General features: G+C 46.0%; 1 non-coding gene across 1 annotated transcript; it reads right to left on the bottom strand.

Moving 5' to 3' along the window:
- Positions 1-3,998: 3,998 nt before the first annotated feature.
- Positions 3,999-4,070, bottom strand: trnah-gug (transfer RNA histidin (anticodon GUG)). Its single transcript has one exon. It is a non-coding gene; the product is annotated as a tRNA-His (tRNA).
- Positions 4,071-20,879: the final 16,809 nt, after the last annotated feature.

Genomic DNA, 20,879 nt, shown 5'->3' with positions numbered 1-20,879 from the left:
GCTCGGTCCAGGACGGCAAGAAACTTCAGAGCGTCGTGAACACCGCCCAGTCCATCACAGGAACCTGCCTACCAACCATTGACTCCATCTACACCTCCCGCTGCCTGAGGAAAGCGGGCAGCATAATCAAAGATCCACCCCACACGGCGTACTCACTCTTCCAACGTCTTCCATCGGGCAGGAGATACAGACGACTGAGAACACGCACGAACACACTCAAAAGCAGCTTCTTGCCCACTGTCACCAGACTCCTAAATGACCCTTTTATAGACTTACCGCATCAACACTACACCGTGTATGCTTCATCCGATGCCAGTGCGTATGTAGTTGCATTGTATATGTTGCATTGCCCTATTATGTATTTTCTTTTCTTCCCTTTTCTACCAATGGACTTCATGATCTATTGACCTGCTCGCAGAAAAATACTTTCCAATGTACCTCGGTACACGTGACAATAAGCAAATCCAATCCAATCCAATTCATTCATATGGGGAGACTATCAAGATCAAGATTATTCTCCGCCTTACAGAAGATTCAGTGGGTATTTGGTGGCGACACATGAACATTTTGGGGCGATGACAGAAGCAGCTGATGCAGCAAATTGAGAGAGACTGTTTTATCTTCCAAAAAGACTAGAACCGGAGGAGTATGCTTGATGATGATAGTTAAAATTAAAAAATCGGGAGCTGAGGACATTCTCGCATTCACAACTGTTTGAATTCTGGAGCATCAAACAGAAGCAGAAGCATGCACTTAGCTGTGAACCCGTTTTAAAGACTGCTTCACACAGAGAATTACTCATCCGTTCATTTAAGAAAAACACGTCAACTGATCGCTGCCGTGACTCGGATTCGAACCGAGGTTGCTGCGGCCACAACGCAGTGTACTAACCACTATAAGATCACGGCGCCACACGTTACCGCTGAGGCAAGCTATAACTGTCGATGCACTCGGGCGTCAACTGTTTCGAACCTATCATGGCCCACACTGTATGACTCTCGAGTTACAACTTTCGGAGATACACAGTTTTGATGCCTGAAACTTGGTTCCATAATACTTTTCCTGCAACAAGGATATATACACTTTAACCCAGGCTCTATAAAAAGACTATGCAACCGCTATAATATATAATACATAGCAAATTCGATATTCGTCTCAAACATATGGTATTTGGACGTACTCCCGGTGTCTGCATCAGTTTTCTGTGTGTGCCTGCTCGAGGTCCCTCCCACAGTCCAAAAATGTGAAGGTTCGGTAGATTGGCCATGCTGAAGTGTGCCAGATTCTCCATAGATTAAGTTTCGCAGGATTGGCCATGTTCGACATGCCGGCTTCCGGGTATTCTACCGAGAAACTTGGTCACGTCGTCCGCTGCTGATTTCTTGAATCCATTTCACCCTGTATCCCTTTCCTCTCATTCCTGAATATTGTCAGTGCTAACAAGCTCTCTCTCTATTTCCCCGGCTGAATTCTCCGACCACGTATCAGTTGCTCTTTGGAGCGCCTCTAATTCACCATCTCACTCTCTTTGATCCACAGAGAAAATTCTAGGCCCCATTCGTCCCACTGTTGCTATTGGGGTGAATGTCTCTCTTTGGTGATTCAAATGAATATTGATTCACTTTAGATGTGAACTGACTGTTTGAAATCAGAATGAAAGAATGTGTCGTGTTTAATATTGGAACTGGAGGAAAGAAATCAAATAAATGTGGCATGAAATGTAAAAACCACCAAGGTGGGTGGATTTGATCCCACAGAGGGACGAAGTACAAAAAACACTTCATCCGTGGGTGGGATAATATCTCGTCGCTGGGTGGGACCGAGCCACCTACTTTTCGGTTAACAGCCGAACGTGCAAACCGATAGCGCCACAGAGACGACAAATGCTGCTCCTGTATGAATAAACAACTGAAATCATGATGGAAACAGTCTCATCTTGTCCTCTTCGTAGCAGCAAATTCTTGCTGATGCACCAATCTGGAACAAAAGCACAAAAGGCTGGTTAATCTCAGCAGGTATGACAGCATCTGTGGAGAGAGAACGGAGGCTGTGTTTCAAGCGAGGGTGACTTTGTGTCACATAAGGCGCCTCCAGGTTCTACATTCGAGACATTGTTGTATTTTCTGCCTCAAGATATTCGCAATGAAACTAAAATGAAACTGTCTTTTCTGATGTGGAGAAAGGACAGTTTTCTTAGTTTCTAAATATCTGTTAATTTCTCGAATCATTCTAAACAAGGGAAATGTGTCTTGACTGTCGCTGATCAGTCGCCAGCGGCCTTCGTTCTCCCCGAATTCTGTTTGTCGAAGTGTTACCCGACATTTCCGAAACTGGTGCTTGATTTTCGTGTGTCGCTTCATTTCCGTTTTTTCCACTGCCAACTGGCTCTATTTCCAGAAGATAGGCCCACTCATCCTCATTGCATCATGACCAGACGTCAGGTATACACTCATCCCTACAGCATCTTGAAAGCAAGGACTCCTAGATCAGAATCCTATCTATTGACTACAGCTCCGCCTTCAACACCACAATCCCAGCCACGCTCATATCAAAGCTCCAAAACCTAGGACTTGGCTTCCCACCCTGCAACTGGATCCTCGATTTTCTGACCAACAGACCACAATCAGTAAGAATGAAAAACAACATCTCCTCCACAGTTGTTCTCAACACCGGTGCCCCTCAAGGCTGCGTACTTATCCTCCTACTCTACTCTCTGTACGCAGACGACTGCGTAGCGAAACTGGGTTCCAACTCTATCTACAGGTTTGCTGACGGTACGACCATAGTGGGCAGGATCTCGATTAACGACGAGTCAGAATACAGGCAGGAGATAGAGAACCTAGTGGAGTGGTGTAGCGACAACAATCTCTCCCTCAATGCCAGCAACACTAAACAACAGGTCATTGACTTCAGGAAGCAAAGTACTGTACACACCCATCGTGGAGATGGTTACCAATTTGAAATTCCTTGAGGTGCACAGCTCCAAAAATCTGTCCTGGTCCACCCACGTCGACGCTACCACCACGAAAGCACAACAGCACCTATACTTGTTCAGGAAACTAAGGAAATTCGGCATGTCCACATTAACCCTGCGCAACTCTTACAGATGCACCATAGAAAGCATCCTATCGGGCTGCATCACAGCCTGGTACGGCAACTGCTCGGTCCAGGACGGCAAGAAACTTCAGAGAATCGTGAACACCGCCCAGTCCATCACAGGAACCTGCCTCCCAACCATTGACTCCATCTACACCTCCCGCTGCCTGAGGAAAGCGGGCAGCACAATCAAAGATCCACCCCACCCGGCGTACTCACTCTTCCAACTTCTTCCATCGGGCAGGAGATACAGACGTCTGAGAACACGCACGAACAGACTCAAAAGCAGCTTCTTCCCCACTGTCACCAGACTCCTAAATGACCCTCTTATGGACTTACCTCATTAACACTACACCCTGTATGCTTCATCCGATGCCAGTGCGTATGTAGTTACATTGTATATGTTGCGTTGCCCTATTATGTATTTTCTTTTCTTCCCTTTTCTACCAATGGACTTAATGATTATTGAGCTGCTCGCAGAAAAATACTTTTCAATGTACCTTGGTACACGTGACAATAAGCAAATCCAATCCAATCCAATCCAATTCATTTATCTGGCGAGACTATCAAGATCAAGATTATTCTCCGATTTACAGAAGTTTCAGTGGGTATTTGGTTGCGACACATGAACATTTTGGGGCGATGACCGAAGCAGCTGATGCAGCAAATTGAGAGAGACTGTTTTCACTTCCAAAAAGACTAGAACCGGAGGAGTATGCTTGATGATGATAGTTAAAACATAAAATCGAGAGCTGAGAAGATTCTCGCATTCACAACTGTTTGAATTCTAGAGCATCAAACAGAAGCAGAAGCATGCACTCAGCTGTGAACCCGTTTTAAAGAGTGCTTCACACAGATAATTCCTCATCCGTTCATTTGGGAAAAACACGTCAACTGATCACTGCCGTAACTCGGATTCGAACCGAGGCTGCTGCGGCCACAACGCAGAGTACTAACCACTACACGATCACGGCGCCACACGTTACCGCTGAGGCAAGCGATAACTGTCGATACAGTAGGTCGTCAACTGTTTGGAACCTATCATGGCCCACACTGTATGACTCTCGAGTTACAACTTTCGTAGATACACAGTTTTGATGCCTGAAACTTGGTTCCCTAATAATTTTCCTGCAACAAGGATATATACACTTTAACCCATGCCCTGTAAAAATAACTATGCAACCGCTATAATATATAATACATAGCAAATTCGATATTCGTCCCAAACATATGGTATTTTGACGTTCTCCCGGTGTCTGCATCAGTTTTCTGTGTGTGCCTGCTCGAGGTCCCTCCCACAGTCCAAAAATGTGAAGGTTCGGTAGATTGGCCATGCTGAGGTGTGCCAGATTGTCCATAGATTAATTTTCGCAGTATTGGCCATGATCAACAAGCCGGGTTCCGGGTATTCTACCGAGAAACTTGGTCACGTCGTCCGCTGCTGAATTCTTGAATCCATTTCACCCTGTACCCCTTTCCTCTCATTCCTGAATATTGTCAGTGCTAACAAGCTCTCTCTCTATTTCCCTGGCTGAATTATCCGACCACGTATCAGTTGCACTTTGGAGCGCCTCTAATTCACCATCTCACTCTCTTTGATCCACAGAGAAAATTCTAGGCCCCATTCGTCCCACTGTTGCTATTGGGGTGAATGTCTCTCTTTGGTAATTCAAATGAATATTGATTCACTTTAGATGTGAACTGACTGTTTGAAATCAGAATGAAAGAATGTGGCGTGTTTAATATTTGAACCGGAGGAAAGAAATCAAATAAATGTGGCATGAAATGTAAAAAGCACCAAGGTGGGTGGATTTGATCCCACAGAGGGACGAAGTACAAAAAGCACTTCATCCGGGGGTGGGATAATATCTCGTCGCTGGGTGGCATCGAACCACCTAACTTTCGGTTAACAGCCGAACGTGCTGACCGATAGCGCCACAGAGACGGCAAAGGCTGCTCCTGCATGAACAAGCAACTCAAATCATGATGGAAACAGTCTCATCTTGTCCTCTTCGTAACAGCAAATTCTTGCTGATGCACCAATCTGGAACAAAAGCACAAAAGGCTGGTCAATCTCAGCAGGTATGACAGCATCTGTGGAGAGAGAACTGAGGCTGTGTTTCAAGCGAGGGTGACTTTGTGTCACATAAGGCGCCTCCAGGTTCTACATTCGAGGCACTGTTGTATTTTCTGCCTCAAGATATTCGCAATGAAACTAAAATGAAACTGTCTTTTCTGATGTGCAGTAAGGACAGTTTTCTTAGTTTCTAAATATCTGTTAATTTCTCGAATCATTCTAAACAAGGGAAATGTGTCTTGACTGTCGCTGATCAGTCGCCAGCGGCCTTCGTTCTCCCCGGATTCTGTTTGTCGAAGTGTTACCCGACATTCACGAAACTGGTGCTTGATTTTCGTGTGTCGCTTCATTTCCGTTTTCTCCACTGCCAACTGGCTCTATTTCCAGAAAATTGGCCCACTCATCCTCATTGCATCATGACCAGATGTCAGGTATACACTCATCCCTAGAGCATCTCGAAAGCAAGGACTCCTACATCAGACTCCTATCTATTGACTACAGCTCCGCCTTCAACACCACAATCCCAGCCACGCTCATATCAAAGCTCCAAAACCTAGGACTTGGCTTCCCACCCTGCAACTGGATCCTCGATTTGCTGACCAACAGACCACAATCATTAAGAATGAACAACAACATCTCCTCCACAGTTGTTCTCAACACCGGTGCCCCTCAAGGCTGCGTACTTATCCTCCTACTCTACTCGCTGTACGCAGACAACTGCGTGGCGAAACTGGGTTCCAACTCTATCTACAAGTTTGCTGATGATACGACCATAGTGGGCAGGATCTCGAATAACGACGAGTCAGAATACAGGCGGGAGATAGAGAACCTAGTGGAGTGGTGTAGCGACAACAATCGGTCCCTCAGTGCCAGCAATACTAAACAGCTGGCCATTGACTTCAGGAAGCAAAGTACTGTACACACCCCTGTGAGCATCAACGGGGCCGAGGTGGAGATGGTTACCAATTTGAAATTCCTTGAGGTGCACAGCTCCAAAAATCTGTCCTGGTCCACCCACGTCGACGCTACCACCACGAAAGCACAACAGCCCCTATACTTGTGCAGGAAACTAAGGAAATTCGGCATGTCCACATTAACCCTGCGCAACTCTTACAGATGCACCATAGAAAGCATCCTATCGGGCTGCATCAAAGCCTGGTGCAGCAACTGCTCGATCCAGGACGGCAAGAAACTTCAGAGCGTCGTGAACACCGCCCAGTCCATCACAGGAACCTGCCTCCCAACCATTGACACCATCTACACCAATCCAATTCATTTATATGGGGAGACTATCAAGATCAAGATTATTCTCCGCCTTACAGAAGATTCAGTGGTTATTTGGTTGCGACACATGAACATTTTGGGGCGATGACCGAAGAAGCTGATGCAGCAAATTGAGAGAGACTGTTTTCACTTCCAAAAAGACTAGAACCGGAGGAGTATGCTTGATGATGATAGTTAAAATATAAAATCGGGAGCTGAGGAGATTCTCGCATTCACAACTGTTTGAATTCTGGAGCATCAAACAGAAGCAGAAGAATGCACTCAGCTGTGAACCCGTTTTAAAGAGTGCTTCACACAAAGAATCACTTATCGGTTCATTTGGGAAGAACACGTCAACTGACCACTGCCGAAACTTGGATTCGAACCGAGGTTGCTGCGGCCACAACGCAGAGTACTAACCACTATACGATCACGGCGCCACACGTTACCGCTGAGGAAAGCTATAACTGTCGATGCACTATGTCGTCAACTGTTTGGAACCTATCATGGCCCACACTGTATGACTCTCGAGTTACAACTTTCGTAGATACACTGTTTTGATGCCTGAAATTTGGTTCCATAATAATTTTCCTGCAACAAGGATATATACACTTTAACCCAGGCTCTATAAAAATAACTATGGAACCGCTATAATATATAATACATAGCAAATTCGATATTCGTCCCAAACATATGGTATTTGGACGTTCTCCCGGTGTCTGCATCAGTTTTCTGTGTGTGCCTGCTCGAGGTCCCTCCCACAGTCCAAAAATGTGAAGGTTCGGTAGATTGGCCATGCTGAAGTGTGTCAGATTGTCCATAGATTAAGTTTCGCTGGATTGGCCATGATCAACATGCCGCGATCCGGGTATTCTACCGAGAAACTTGGTCACGTCGTCCGTGCTGATTTTTTGAATCCATTTCACCCTGTATCCCTTTCCTCACATTCCTGAATATTGTCAGTGCTAACAAGCTCTCTCTCTATTTCCCCGGCTGAATTCGCCGCCACGTATCAGTTGCACTTTGGAGCGCTTCTAATTCACCATCTCACTCTCTTTGATCCACAGAGAAAATTCTAGGCCCCATTCGTCCCACTGTTGCTATTGGGGTGAATGTCTCTCTTTGGTAATTCAAATGAATATTGATTCACTTTAGATGTGAACTGACTGTTTGAAATCAGAATGAAAGAATGTGGCGTGTTTAATATTGGAACCGGAAGAAAGAAATCAAATAAGATTCAGTGGGTATTTGGTTGAGACACATGAAAATTTTGGGACGATGACCGAAGAAACTGATGCAGCAAATTGAGAGAGACTGTTTTCACTCCCAAAATGTCAAGAACCGGAGGAGTATGCTTGATGATGATAGTTAAAATTTTCATTTACAAATATAAAATCAGGAGCTGAGGTGATTCTCGCATTCACAACTGTTTGAATTCTGGAGCATCAAACAGAAGCAGAAGCATGCACTCAGCTGTGAACCCGTTTTAAAGAGTGCTTCACACAGAGAATTACTCATCCGTTCATTTGGGAAAAACACGTTAACTGATCACTGCCGTGATTCAGATTCGAACCGAGATTGCTGCGGCCACAACGCAGAGTGCAAATCACTACACGACTACGGCGCCACACGTTACCGCCGAGGCAAGCTATAACTGCCGAAGCATTCGGTCATCAACTGTTTCGAACCTATTACGGCACACACTTTATAACTCTCGAATTACAACTTTCGTAGATACACAGTTTTGTTGCCTTAACCTTGGTTCCATAATAATTTTCCTGCAACAAGGATATAGACACTTTAACCCAGGCTCTATAAAAATAACTATGCAACCGCTGTAATATATAATACATTATAAATTCGATATTGGTCCCAGACATATGGTATTTGGACGTTCTCCCGCTGTCTGCATCAGTTTTCTGTGCCTGCTCGAGATCCCTCCCACAGTCCCGAGTTGGGTCGGGTGCTCTTTCCAAGAGCTGGTGCAGACTCTATGGGCCGAATGGCCTCCTTCTGCACGGTAAATTCTATCTATGAAATCCAAAGATGAAAATGAATGAAATCCGATTATTGTCACAAGTAGGCTTCAATGGAGTTACTGTGAAAAGCCCCTAGTCTCCACATTCCGGCGCCTGTTCGGGGAGGCTGGTACGGGAAGGTGTGAAGGTTCGGTAGATTGGCCATGCTGAAGTTTGCCAGATTATCCATAGATTAAATTTCGCTGGATTGGCTATGATCAACCTGCCGGGTTCCGAGTGCTCTACGGAGAAGCTTGGTCACGTCGTCCCCTGCTGATTTTTTTGAATCCATTCCACCCTGCATCCCTTTCCTCTCATTCCTGAATATTGTCAGTGCCAACAAGCTCTCTCTCTATTTCCACGTTTAAATTCTCCGCCGATGTATCAGTTACACTTTGGAGCGCCTCTAATTCACCATCTCACTCTCTTTGATCCACAGAGCAAAATCTAGGCCCCTTTCGTCCCACTGTTGCTATTGGGGTGACTGTCTCTCTCTGGTAATTCAAATTAATATTGATTCACTGTTTAGATGTGAACTGACTGTTTCAAATCAGAATGACAGCATTTGGCGTGTTTAATATTGGAACCGGATGAAAGAAATCAAATCAATGAAGCATGAAATGTAAAAAGCACCAAGGTGGGTGAATTCGATCCCACAGAGAGACGAAGTACAAAAAAAAGTTATCCGGGAGTGGGATAACACTTCGTCTGTGGGTCGAATCGAACCACAACCACCAACTTTTACGGTGAACAGTCGTATGCAATAACCGATTGCGCCACAGAGACGGCAAATGCGGTTTTAGCACTAACGCACAAGCTAAGATATAATGGAAACTATTCAACCTGTCCACATCGTGCCAGGAAATCCTTGCCGATGCACCAATCTGGAACATAAACACAAAAGGCTTAGCAATCTCAGCAGGTCTGACAGCATCTGTGGAGAGAGAACGGAGTCTGTGTTTCAAGCCAGGGTGACTTTCTGTCATAGAACAAAGATTACACCATTACCCGTTAGCCATGTCAATAACGCGCCTCCAGCCTTCTACATTCGAGCCATTGTTGTATTTTCTGCTTCCCGATATTCGCAATGAAATTGTAATTAAACTGTATTTTCTGATGTGCGGTAAGGACAGTTTTCTTAGTTTCTAAATATCAGTTAATTTCTCGAATCATTCTCATCAAAGGAAATGGGTCTTGACTGTCGCTGATCAGTCGGGCAGCGCCCTTCGTTCTCCCCGGATTCTGTTTCTCGAAGTGTTTCCCAACATTCACAAAACTGGTGCTTGATTTTCGTGTGTCGCTTCGTTTCCGTTTTCCCCACTGTCAAGTGGCTCTACTTCCCAACATTCTGCCCATTCCTCCGCATTGCATCATTACCAAATGTCAGGAAATTCATTTATATGGAGAGACTATCGAGACGAAGATTATTCTCCGCGTTCCAGAAGATTCAGTGGATATTTGGTTGAGAGACTTGAAAATTTTGGGTGAATCACCGAAGAAGCTGATGCAGCAAATTGAGAGAGACTGTTTTCACTTTCAAAACGACAAGAACCGGAGCAATATGCTTGATGATGATAGTTAAAATATGACCCCGCGAGCTGAGCGCATTCTCGTATTCACAATCGATTGAATTCTGGAGCATCAAGCAGGAGCAGAAGCATGCACTCAGTTGTGAACCCATTTAAAAGAGTCCTTGACACAGAGGTTTCCTCATCCGTTCATTTGTGAAATGCACATCAACTGATCGCTGCCGTGACTCGGATTCCAGCCGAGTTTGCTGCGGCCACAACGCAGAGTGCAAACCACAATACAATCACGGCGCCACACGTTCCCGCCCAGGAAAACAGTAACTGTCGAGTCCTTGGTCATCAATTTTTGGAATCGATCATGGCCCACAATTTATGACTCTCTAGTTACAACTTTAGTAAATACACAGTTTGGATACCTTAACCTTGGTTCCATAACAATGCCCCTGCAACAAGGATATATACACTGTAACCCAGGTTCATAAACTTAACAGTGCAACCGCTATAATATAGATAGCATAACAATTTCGATTTTCGTGCCAAACATACGGTATTTGGATGCTTCTGCTCCTGTTTGATGCTCCAGAATTAAAACGGTTGTGAATACGAGAATCTCCTCAGCTCCCGGTTTTATATTTGAACTATTATCATCATGCATACTACTCCGGTTCTTGAATTTTTCGAAGAGAAAACAATCTCGCTCAATGTGCTGCATCAGCTTCTTCGGCCATTCACCCAAAATATTCAAGCGTCTCAACCAAATATCCACTGAACATTCTGATTACGCGGAGAATAATCTTTGTCTCGGTAGTCTCTCCATATAAAGGAATTTTCTGACATCTGGTCATTATGCAATGAGGAGGAGTGGGCAGAATGTTGGGAAACAGAGCCACTTGGAAGTGGAGAAAACTGAAACGAAGCGACACACGAAAATCAAGCACTATTTTGTGAATTTTGTGAAACACTTTGAGAAACGGAATCCGGGGAGAACGAATGGCGCTGCCCGACTGACCAGAGGCAGTCAAGACACATTTCCCTTGTTTAGAATGATTCGATAATTAACTGATATTTAGTAATTAAGAAAACTGTCCTTACTGCACATCAGAAAATACATATTTCATTTTAGTTTCATTGCGAATATCTGGGAGCAGAAAATACAACAATGGCTCGAATGTAGAAGGCTTGAGACGCGTTGTTGACAGGCCTCGGGATAATGGTGTAGTCTTCGTTCCGTGACACAATGTCACCCTGGCTTGAAACACAGACTCCGTTCTCTCTCCACAAATGCTGTCAGATCTGGTGAGTTCCCCAGCGTTTTGTGTTTTTGTTCCAGATTGGTGCATCAGCAAGAATTTGCTGTTCCGATGTGGACAAGATGAGACTGTTTCCACATAATTTGGCTTGTTATTTCGAGCAAAAGCCGCATTTGTCGTCTCTGTGCCGCAATCGGTTAGCGGGTTCGGCTGTTAATCAAAACATTGATGGTTCGATCCCAACCAGTGACGATGTGTTATCCCACCCCCGGATGAAGTGTTTTTCATACATTGTCCTTCTGTGCCACGGAATCACCCACCTTGGTGGTGATCAAGGTGTTAGGATTCATAACAAAGACATAAAAAACAGCATAAGTGTACTTTACCTGAATGCTCGTTGTATACAAAATAAGGTAAATGAGTTGATGGCGCAAATCATCCTGAATGACTATGATTTAGTGGCCATTACTGAAACATGGTTAAAATATGGTCACGACTGGGAGTTAAATATCCAAGTATATCAGACTGTACGAAAGGATAGAATGGACGGTAAGGGTGGTGGTGTAGCTTTGTGGTTTAAGGATGGCATCCGGGCAATAGTAAGGGATAATGTTGGTGCTATGGAGGACAAGGTTAAATCAATTTGGGTGGAAATCAGGAATAGTAAGGCGAAAAGGTCACTGATAGGAGTAGTCTATAGGCCACCAAATAGTAACAGGATGGTAGGGCAGGCAATATGCAAAGAAATAAAGGATGCATGTAGAAATGGTACAGCGGTTATCATGGGAGATTTGAATCTGCATATCGATTGGTTTAACAAGGTTGGTAAAGGCAGCCTTGAGGAGGAGTTTATAAAATGTGCCCGGGATAATTTCCTCGAATAGTATGTAATGGAACCTACAAGGGAACAAGCGGTCCTAGATCTGGTCCTGTGTAATGAGGCAGGATTGATTAATGATCTCATAGTTCGGGATCCTCTTGGAACGAGCGACCACAATATGGTGGAATTTAAAATACAGTTGGAGGATGACAAGGTAAAATCAAACACTAGTGTTTTGTGCTTAAACAAAGGCGATTACAATGGTATGAGAGAAGAGCTAGCTAAGGTAGACTGGGAGCAAAGACTTCACGGTGAAGCAGTTGAGGAACAGTGGAGAACCTTCCGAGCGATCTTTCTCAGTGTTCAGAAAAGGTTCATACCGACAAAAAAGAAAGACGGCAGAAAGGGGAAAAATCGACCGTGGATATCTAAGGAGGTGAGGGAGAGTATCAAATTGAAGGAAAACACATACAAAGTGCAAAATGTGGTGGGAGACTAGAGGACTGGGAAATCTTTAGGGGACAACAAACAGCTACTAAAAAAAGTCATAAAGAAGAGTAAGGTAGACTATGCAAGTAAACTGGCTCAGAACTTAAAAGCAGATAGTAAAAGTTTCTACAAATATATAAGACAAAAAAAGAGTGGCTAAGGTAAATATTGGTCCTTTGGAAGATGAGAAGGGAGATTTAATAATAGGAGACGAGGAAATGGCTGAGGAGCTGAACTGTTTTTTGGGTCAGTCTTCACAGTGGAGGACACAAATAATATGCCAGTGACTGATGGAAATAAAGATATGATAGGTGAGGACCTTGAGATGATTGTAATCACTAAGGAGGCAGTATTGGGCAAGCTAATGGGGCTAAAGGTAGACAAGTTTCCTGGCCCTGATGGGATGCATCCCAGAGTGTTAAAAGAGATGGCTAGGGAAATTGTGAACGCACTAGTGACAATTTATCAAAATTCACTAGACTCTGGGGTGATCCCAGAGGATTGGAAAGTAGCAAACGTGACACCACTGTTAAAAAAAGGAGGTCGGCGGAAAGCGGGTAATTATAGGCCGGTAAGCTTAACTTCGGTTGCAGGGAAAATGATGGAATCTATCATTAAGGAGGAAATAGCGGGGCACCTGGAGGGAAATTGTCCCATTGGGCAGACGCAGCATGGGTTCACAAAGGGTAGGTCGTGTCTGACTAATTTGGTAGAATGTTTTGAGGACGTTACCAGTGCAGTAGATAACGGGGAGCCAATGGATGTGGTATATCTGGATTTTCAGAACGCTTTTGACAAGGTGCCACACAAAAGGTTGCTGCATAAACTAAAGATGCATGGCATTGAGGGTAAAGTGGTAGCATGGGTAGAGGATTGGTTAACTAAGAGAAAGCAGAGAGTGGGGATAAATGGGTGTTTCTCTGGTTGGCAACCTGTAACTAGTGGGGTCCCTAAAGGATCAGTGTTGGGCCCGCAGTTGTTCACAATTTACATAGACGATTTGGAGTTGGGGACCAAGTGCAATGTGTCAAAGTTTGCAGACGACACTAAGATGAGTGGTAAAGCAAAAAGTGCAGAGGATAAAGGAAGTCTGCAGAAGGATTTGGATAGGTTAGGTGAATGGACTAGGGTCTGGCAGATGGAATTCAATGTTGTCAAGTGTGAGGCTATCCATTTTGGGAGGAATAACAGCAGAATGGATTATTATTTAAACGGTAAGATGCTAAAACATGCTGCTGTGCAGAGGGACCTGGGTGTGCTGGTGCACGAGTCACAAAAAGTTGGTGTGCAGGTGCAATAGGTGATTAAGAAGGCTAATCGAGTTTTGTCTTTCATTGCTATAGGGATGGAGTTCAAGGCTAGGGATGTTATGCTGCAATTGGATAGGGTGTTTGTGAGGCCGCATCTGGAGTATTGTGTTCAGTTTTGGTCTCCTTACCTGAGAAAGGACATATTGGCACTGGAGGGAGTGCAGAGGAGATTCACGAGGTTGATCCCAGAGTTGAGGGGATTAGATTATGACGACAGGTTGAGTAGACTGGGACTGTACTCATTGGAGTTTAGAAGGATGTGGGGGGATCTTATTGAAACATATAAAATTATGAAGGGAATAGATAGGATAGATGCGGGCAGGTTGTTTCCACTGGTCGGGGAAAGCAGAACTAGGGGGCATAGCCTCAAAATAAGGGGAAGTAGATTTAGGACGGAGCGTAGGAGGAACTTCTTCACCGAAAGGGTTGTGAATCTCTGGAATTCCTTGCCCAGTGAAGAAGTTGAGGCTCCATCTTTAAACGTTTTTAAGAAAAAGATAGATACCTTTCTAAAGAATAAAGGGATTCGGGGATATGGTGTACGGGCCGGAGAGTGGAGCTGAGTCCACAAAGATCAGCCATGATCTCATTAAATGGCGGAGCAGGCTCGAGGGGCCAGATGGCCTACTCCTGTTCCTAGTTCTTATGTTCTTATGTTTGGTGCTTTTTAAATTTCATGCCACATTGATTTGATTTCTCTCCTCCGGTTCCAATATTAATCATGCCAAATGCTGTAATTCTGATTTTAAACAGTCAGTTCACAACCAAAGAGTTAATCAATATTTATTTGAACTACCATAGTGAGACATTCACCCCAATAGCAACAGTGGGACGAACGGGGCCTGGATTTTTCTCTTTGGATCAAAGAGGGCGAGACGGCGAATGAGAGCCGCTGAAAAGTGCAACTGGTATGTGGGCGGAGTAGTTCAATCGTGGAAATAGAGAGAGAATTGGGCTTTACCAAGATGGCGCCGGAGCGAGGCGACTCTCTGCGAGCTCTCACAAACAGATCAACTTTTAACTTAACTTATCCTCGTTCTAATCTTTTAAAATTTAATTCTAAACATTATTACTAACCTCTCTCTTTTATCCTCTCTTGCAGACTTGAACATCCTCCGAGGCCCTTGGAGACCTTTTGACCCGACCCGACCTGACTTCCGCGACCTGGAAGAACATCGGGCCCAAACCGGAAGTGAAGCCCCGACCTCGATTTGGAGACGATCCGGACCTCGCAGCTCCAAAGCCGGCCTAACTACCGATGCCAGCCCCCGGATCGCCTTGCCCAGTCCCCGGAGCACCCGACCCGACCCCTGACGGCAAGACCTGGCCCAACGCGACCCCGAGAGACCTGCCCAGCGACCCGACCCCGAGAGGCCCGCCCAGCGACCCGATCTACCTGGTGAATGAAGAAAGAAAAATCCACGTGGAGGCTCGACCGGGCCTACTTCAAGATCCGACCCCAGGAGCGCCCAGGGCGGGAACAGACCACGGAACCCAACCCAACCTGCCTCAGGAAGCCCGTGTCCATGACCCAGGATCCCCGAAACGGCGGAGACCACGCGCAAGGACCCAAATGCGCTGCAATTTATTCCCACGCCCACAGAACGCCGGGACACATCCGGACCGCAAACGTGCCCCCTAGCAATCCCTCTTCCTCAACCAGTGCCCAGGATCCTGTCAAACACGACCCCAGATACGTAGTCAGTGCCCTGGTCCCCGCCAGCACCCTGGACCCCGCCAGACGCAACCACTTACCTTCCACAAGAGCAGACATTGGCCATCGGATCCCAGGATCATCCAGCAGCAGCCGCCGACCGAGGAAGCGAGGGAAACACGGCGGTCTGCAGGTTAGACTGAAGCAATGCGGTTTCAAGACCCCTCTCCCCAGCATACTCCTGGCAAACGTCCAAACAATCGATGACAAGCTGGATGAACTTAACGCCAGACTTACCTCTCAGAGGGAAGTAAGGGACTGCTGTGTGCTCTGTTTCACAGAGACATTGCTCACCCCTGCCTCACCGGACTCTGCCATACAACCTGAAGGCTTCTCAATTCACCGGATGGACCGCACGGCATCATCAGGCAAAGCGAAGGGTGGAGGGGTTTGCCTCCTCATCACCTCCTCCTGGTGCTTGGATGTGGCGACTCTGGCGACCTACTGCTCCCCAGACCTGGAATACCAGACCATGAAATGCCGCCCATATTATCTTCCACGCAAATTCACCAGCCATTATCACAGCGGTCTACATCACACCCCAGGCAGTAGTGAGGAAGGCGCTGGACAAACTATACACAGTAATAAACAACTACGAAACAGAACACCCGGAGGCCTTGTTCATCATGGCCGGAGACTTCAACAAGGCCAACCTCAAGAGTGTACTGCCAAAATTCCACCAGCAAATCTCCTGTCCCACCAGTGGTGACAACACTCTTGACCACTGCTACTCAAAAATCAAGGGCGCCTACCGTTCCATCCCCCGACCGCACTTTGGGAAATCAGACCATAAGACGGTGCTCCTTCTCCCGGCATACAAGCAGAAACTCAAGCGGGAGAATCCAGCTAAGAAGGTTGTGCAGTGCTGGTCCGAGGAGACAGAAGAGCTCTTACGTGACTTCTTAGAGACAGTGGACTGGTCCATATTTAAGAACTCAGCGACCAGCTTAAATGAGTATGCCACCACCGTCACAGACTTCATCAGCAAATGTGTGGACGACTGCATGCCAAAGAAAGCAGTACGTGCGTTCCCCAACCGGAAACCATGGCTCAATCGCGAGATTGACTCCCTACTGAAGGACAGATCTGAGGCGTTCAAGGCAGACGACCTTGACCTATACAAGAAATCCAGGTACGACCTCCGCAAAGCCATCCGGAATGCCAAGAGAGAATATCAAACCAAGATAGAGTCTCAGACAGACTCTCGGCGGTTGTGGCAAGGACAAAACAACATAACGGGCTGCAAAGCGAAGCCGAACAGTATCTCTGGCAGCAGCGCACCCCTCCCCGATGAACTCAATGCATTCTATGCTTGGTTCGAGCAGGTAACCAACAATCCGCTGGCGAGTGCCCCAGTAGCCCATAATTCACCTATACCCACCATCACAGCTTCCGAAGTCAGATTGGCCTTCCTGAAAGTGAACCCTCGGAAGGCGACGGGCCCAGACGGGATCCCTGGTCGTGCACTCAGAGCCTGCGTGGACCAGCTGGCAGAGGTATTCACGGACATCTTTAACCTGTCCCTACTCCACTCCGAGGTCCCCACCTGCTTCAAGAAGACCACCATCATACCGGTACCAAAGAAGAACCAGGCAACGTGCCTCAATGACTACCGACCAGTGGCCCTGACTTCAGTCGTAATGAAGTGCTTCGAGAGGTTGATAATGATGCGCATCACCTCCATACTCCCAGAACACCTTGATCCACGGCAATTCGCATACCGCTGCAACCGGTCCACATCAGACACCATTTCCCTGGCCCTACACTCATCCCTAGAGCATCTCGAAAACAAGGACTCCTACATTATACTCCTATTTAGTGACTACAGCTCCGCCTTCAACACCATAATCCGAGCCAAGCTCATATCAAAGCTCAAAAACCGAGGACTTGGCTCCCCACTCTGCAACTGGATCCTCAATTTTCTGACCAACAGACCACAATCAGTAAGAATGAACAACAACACCTCCTCCACAATAGTCCTCAACACCGGCGCCCCGCAAGGCTGCGTACTTAGCCCCCTACTCTACTCCGTGTACACAAATGACTGCATGGCAAAACTTGGTTCCAACTCCATCTACAAGTTTGCTGACGATACAACCATAGTGGGCTGGATCTCGAATAACGATGAGTCCAAATACAGGAGGGAGATGGAAAACCTAGTGGAGTGGTGTAGTGACAACAATCTCTCCCTCAATGCCAGCAAAAATAAAGAGCTGGTAATTGACTTCAGGAAGCAAAGTACTGTACACACCCCTGTCAGCATCAACGGGGCCGAGGTGGAGATGGTTAGCAGTTTCAAATTCCTAGGTATGCACATCTCCAAAAGTCTGTCCTGGTCCACCCACGTCGATGCTACCACCAAGAAAGCACAACAGCGCCTATACTTCCTCAGGAAACGTAAGAAATTCGGCATGTCCACATTGACTCTGACCAACTTTTACAGATGCACCATAGAAAGCATCCTATCAGGCTGCATCACAGCCTGGTATGGCAACTGCTCGGCCCAGGACCGCAAGAAACTTCAGAGAGTGGTGAACACCGCCCAGTCCATCACACGAACCTTCCTCCCATCCATTGACTCCATCTACACCTCCCGCTGCCTGGGGAAAGCGGGCAGTATAATCAAAGATCCCTCCCACCCGGCTTACTCACTCTTCCAACTTCTTCCATCGGGCAGGAGATACAGAAGTCTGAGAACACGCACAAACAGACTCAAAAACAGCTTCTTCCCCACTGTCATCAGACTCCTAAATGACCCTCTTATGGACTGATTTCATGAACACTACACCCTGTATGCTTCATCCGATGCCAGTGCTTTTGTAGTTACATTGTATATGTTGTGTTGCCCTATTATGTATTTTCTTTTATTCCCTTTTCTTCTCATGTACTTAATGATCTGTTGAGCTGCTCGCAGAAAAATACTTTTCACTGTACCTCGGTACACGTGACAATAAACAAATCCAATCCAATCCAATCCAGTTTGTTTATGCTGACAATATTCAGGAATGAGAGGAAAGGGATACAGGGTGAAATGGTTTCAAAAAATCAGCAAGGGACGACGTGACCAAGCTCCTCCGTAGAATACCCGTAAGCTGGCACGTTGATCATGGCCAATCCAGCGAAACTGGTAATCGATGGACATCTGGGACTCTTTAGCATGGCCAATCCACCGAACCTTCACATCTTTGTAATGTGGGGGGCCCCCGAGCAGTCGGCGAAAACAGATGCAGACCCCGGGAGAACGTCCAAAAACCAGATGTTTGGGATGTATATGGAAATTGTTATGTATTATATATTATAGCGGGTTGCATTGTTATTTTGATGAGCCTTGGTTAAAATGTATATATCGTGGTTGCAGGAACATTATCATGGAACCAAGGTTACGGCATCCAAACTGTGTATCTGCTAAAGCTGTAATTAGAGAGTCATAAACTGTGGGCCATGATAGATTCCAAACAGTTTCATCGACATATACTTCCTCAGGAAACTTAGGAAATTCGGCATGTCCACATTGACTCTTACCAACTTTTACAGATGCACCATAGAAAGCATCCTGTCAGGCTGCATCACAGCCTGGTATGGCAACTGCTCGGTCCAGGACGGCAAGAAACTTCAGAGAGTGGTGAACACCGCCCAGCCCATCACACAAACCTGCCTCCCATCCATTGACTCCGTCTACACCTCCCGCTGCCTGGGAAAAGCGGGCAGTATAATCAAAGATCCCTCCCACCTCCCACATCGACAGTTATACCTTCCCTCGGCGGTAATGTCTGTTTGGAAGTGAAAACAGTCTCTCTCCATTTGCTGCGTCAGCTTCTTTGGCCATTCACCCAAAATGTTCAAGTGTCTCAACCAAATACCCACTGAACATTCAGTATAGGCGGAGAATAATCTTGGCCTCGATAGTCTCTCCCTATAAATGAATTTCCTGACATCTGGTCATGAAACAATGAGGAGGTGTGGGCAGAATGTTGGTAAATGGAGCCACTTGGCAGTGGAGAAAACGGAAATGAAGCGCCACACGAAAGCCAAGCACTATTTATTGAATTTTGGGAAACACTTCGAGAAACAGAATCCGGCGAGAACGAAGGCCACTGCCCGACTGATCAAAGGCAGTCAAGACACATTTCTCTTGATTAGAATGATTCGAGAAATGAACTTGCATTTTGAAACTAAGAAAACATTCCTTACTGCACATTAGTAAATGCTGTTTATTCGTAGTTTCATTGCGAATATCTGGATGCAGGAAATACAACAATGGCACGAATGTAGAAGGCTGGAGGCACGTGATTGAGGTCGACGGATAACGGTGTACTCTTCGTTCTGTGACACAGTCACCCTGGCTTGAAACACAGACGCCGTTCTCTCTCTACAGATGCTGTCAGACCTGCTGAAATAGCCCAGCCTTTTGTATTTTTGTTCAAGATTGGTGCATCGGCAATTATTTGCTATTATGATGTGGACAAGATGAGATTGTTTCCATCATTATTTGGCATGTTAATTCGAGGGAAAGCAATATTTCTTGTCTCTGTGGCGCAATCAGTTAGCGCGTTCGGCTGTTAACCGAAATGTTGATGGTTCGGTCCCACCCAGAAACGAAATGTCATACCACACCCGGATGACGAGTTTTTGTATACTTCGTTCCTCTGTGGGATCGAATCACCCACCTTGCTGCTTTTTATATTTCATGCCACATTGAGTTGATTTCTTTCCTCCAGTACCAATATTAAACAAGCCAAATGCTGTCATTCTGATTTTAAACAGTCAGTTCACATCCAAAAGTTAATCAATATTAATTTGAACTACCAGAGAGAGACATCACCCCAATAGCAACAGTGGGGCGAAAGGGGCCTAGATTTTTCTCTTTTGATCAAAGAGGGCGGGACCGCGAATGGGAGGCGCTCCAAAGTGCAACTGGTATGTGGGCGGATAAGTTCAATCGTGGAAATAGAGAGAGAGAGTTTGTTTGCACGAACAATATTCAGGAATGAGAGGAAATGTATACAGAGTGAAATGGTTCCAAGAAAATCAGCAGGAGACGACGTGACCAAACTCCTCCGTAGAATACCCGTAACCCGGCACGTTGATCATGGCCGAGCCAGCGAAACTGCTAATGCATGGACAATCTGGCACTCTTTAGTACAGAACATAGAACATTACAACGCAGTACAAACCACTCTAAAGCCCATCTACACTATTGCCTTATCGTCCATAAGTCTATCCAATGGCCATTCGAATGCCCTTCGTGTTGGCAAGTCCACTACTGTTGCAGGCAGGGCATTCCACGCCCTTACTGATCTCTGAATAAAGAAC

This window comes from Scyliorhinus torazame, chromosome 14, assembly GCF_047496885.1.
Source record: "Scyliorhinus torazame isolate Kashiwa2021f chromosome 14, sScyTor2.1, whole genome shotgun sequence".
Taxonomy (NCBI): domain Eukaryota; kingdom Metazoa; phylum Chordata; class Chondrichthyes; order Carcharhiniformes; family Scyliorhinidae; genus Scyliorhinus; species Scyliorhinus torazame.
This window is presented reverse-complemented; position numbering and strand designations above follow the sequence as displayed.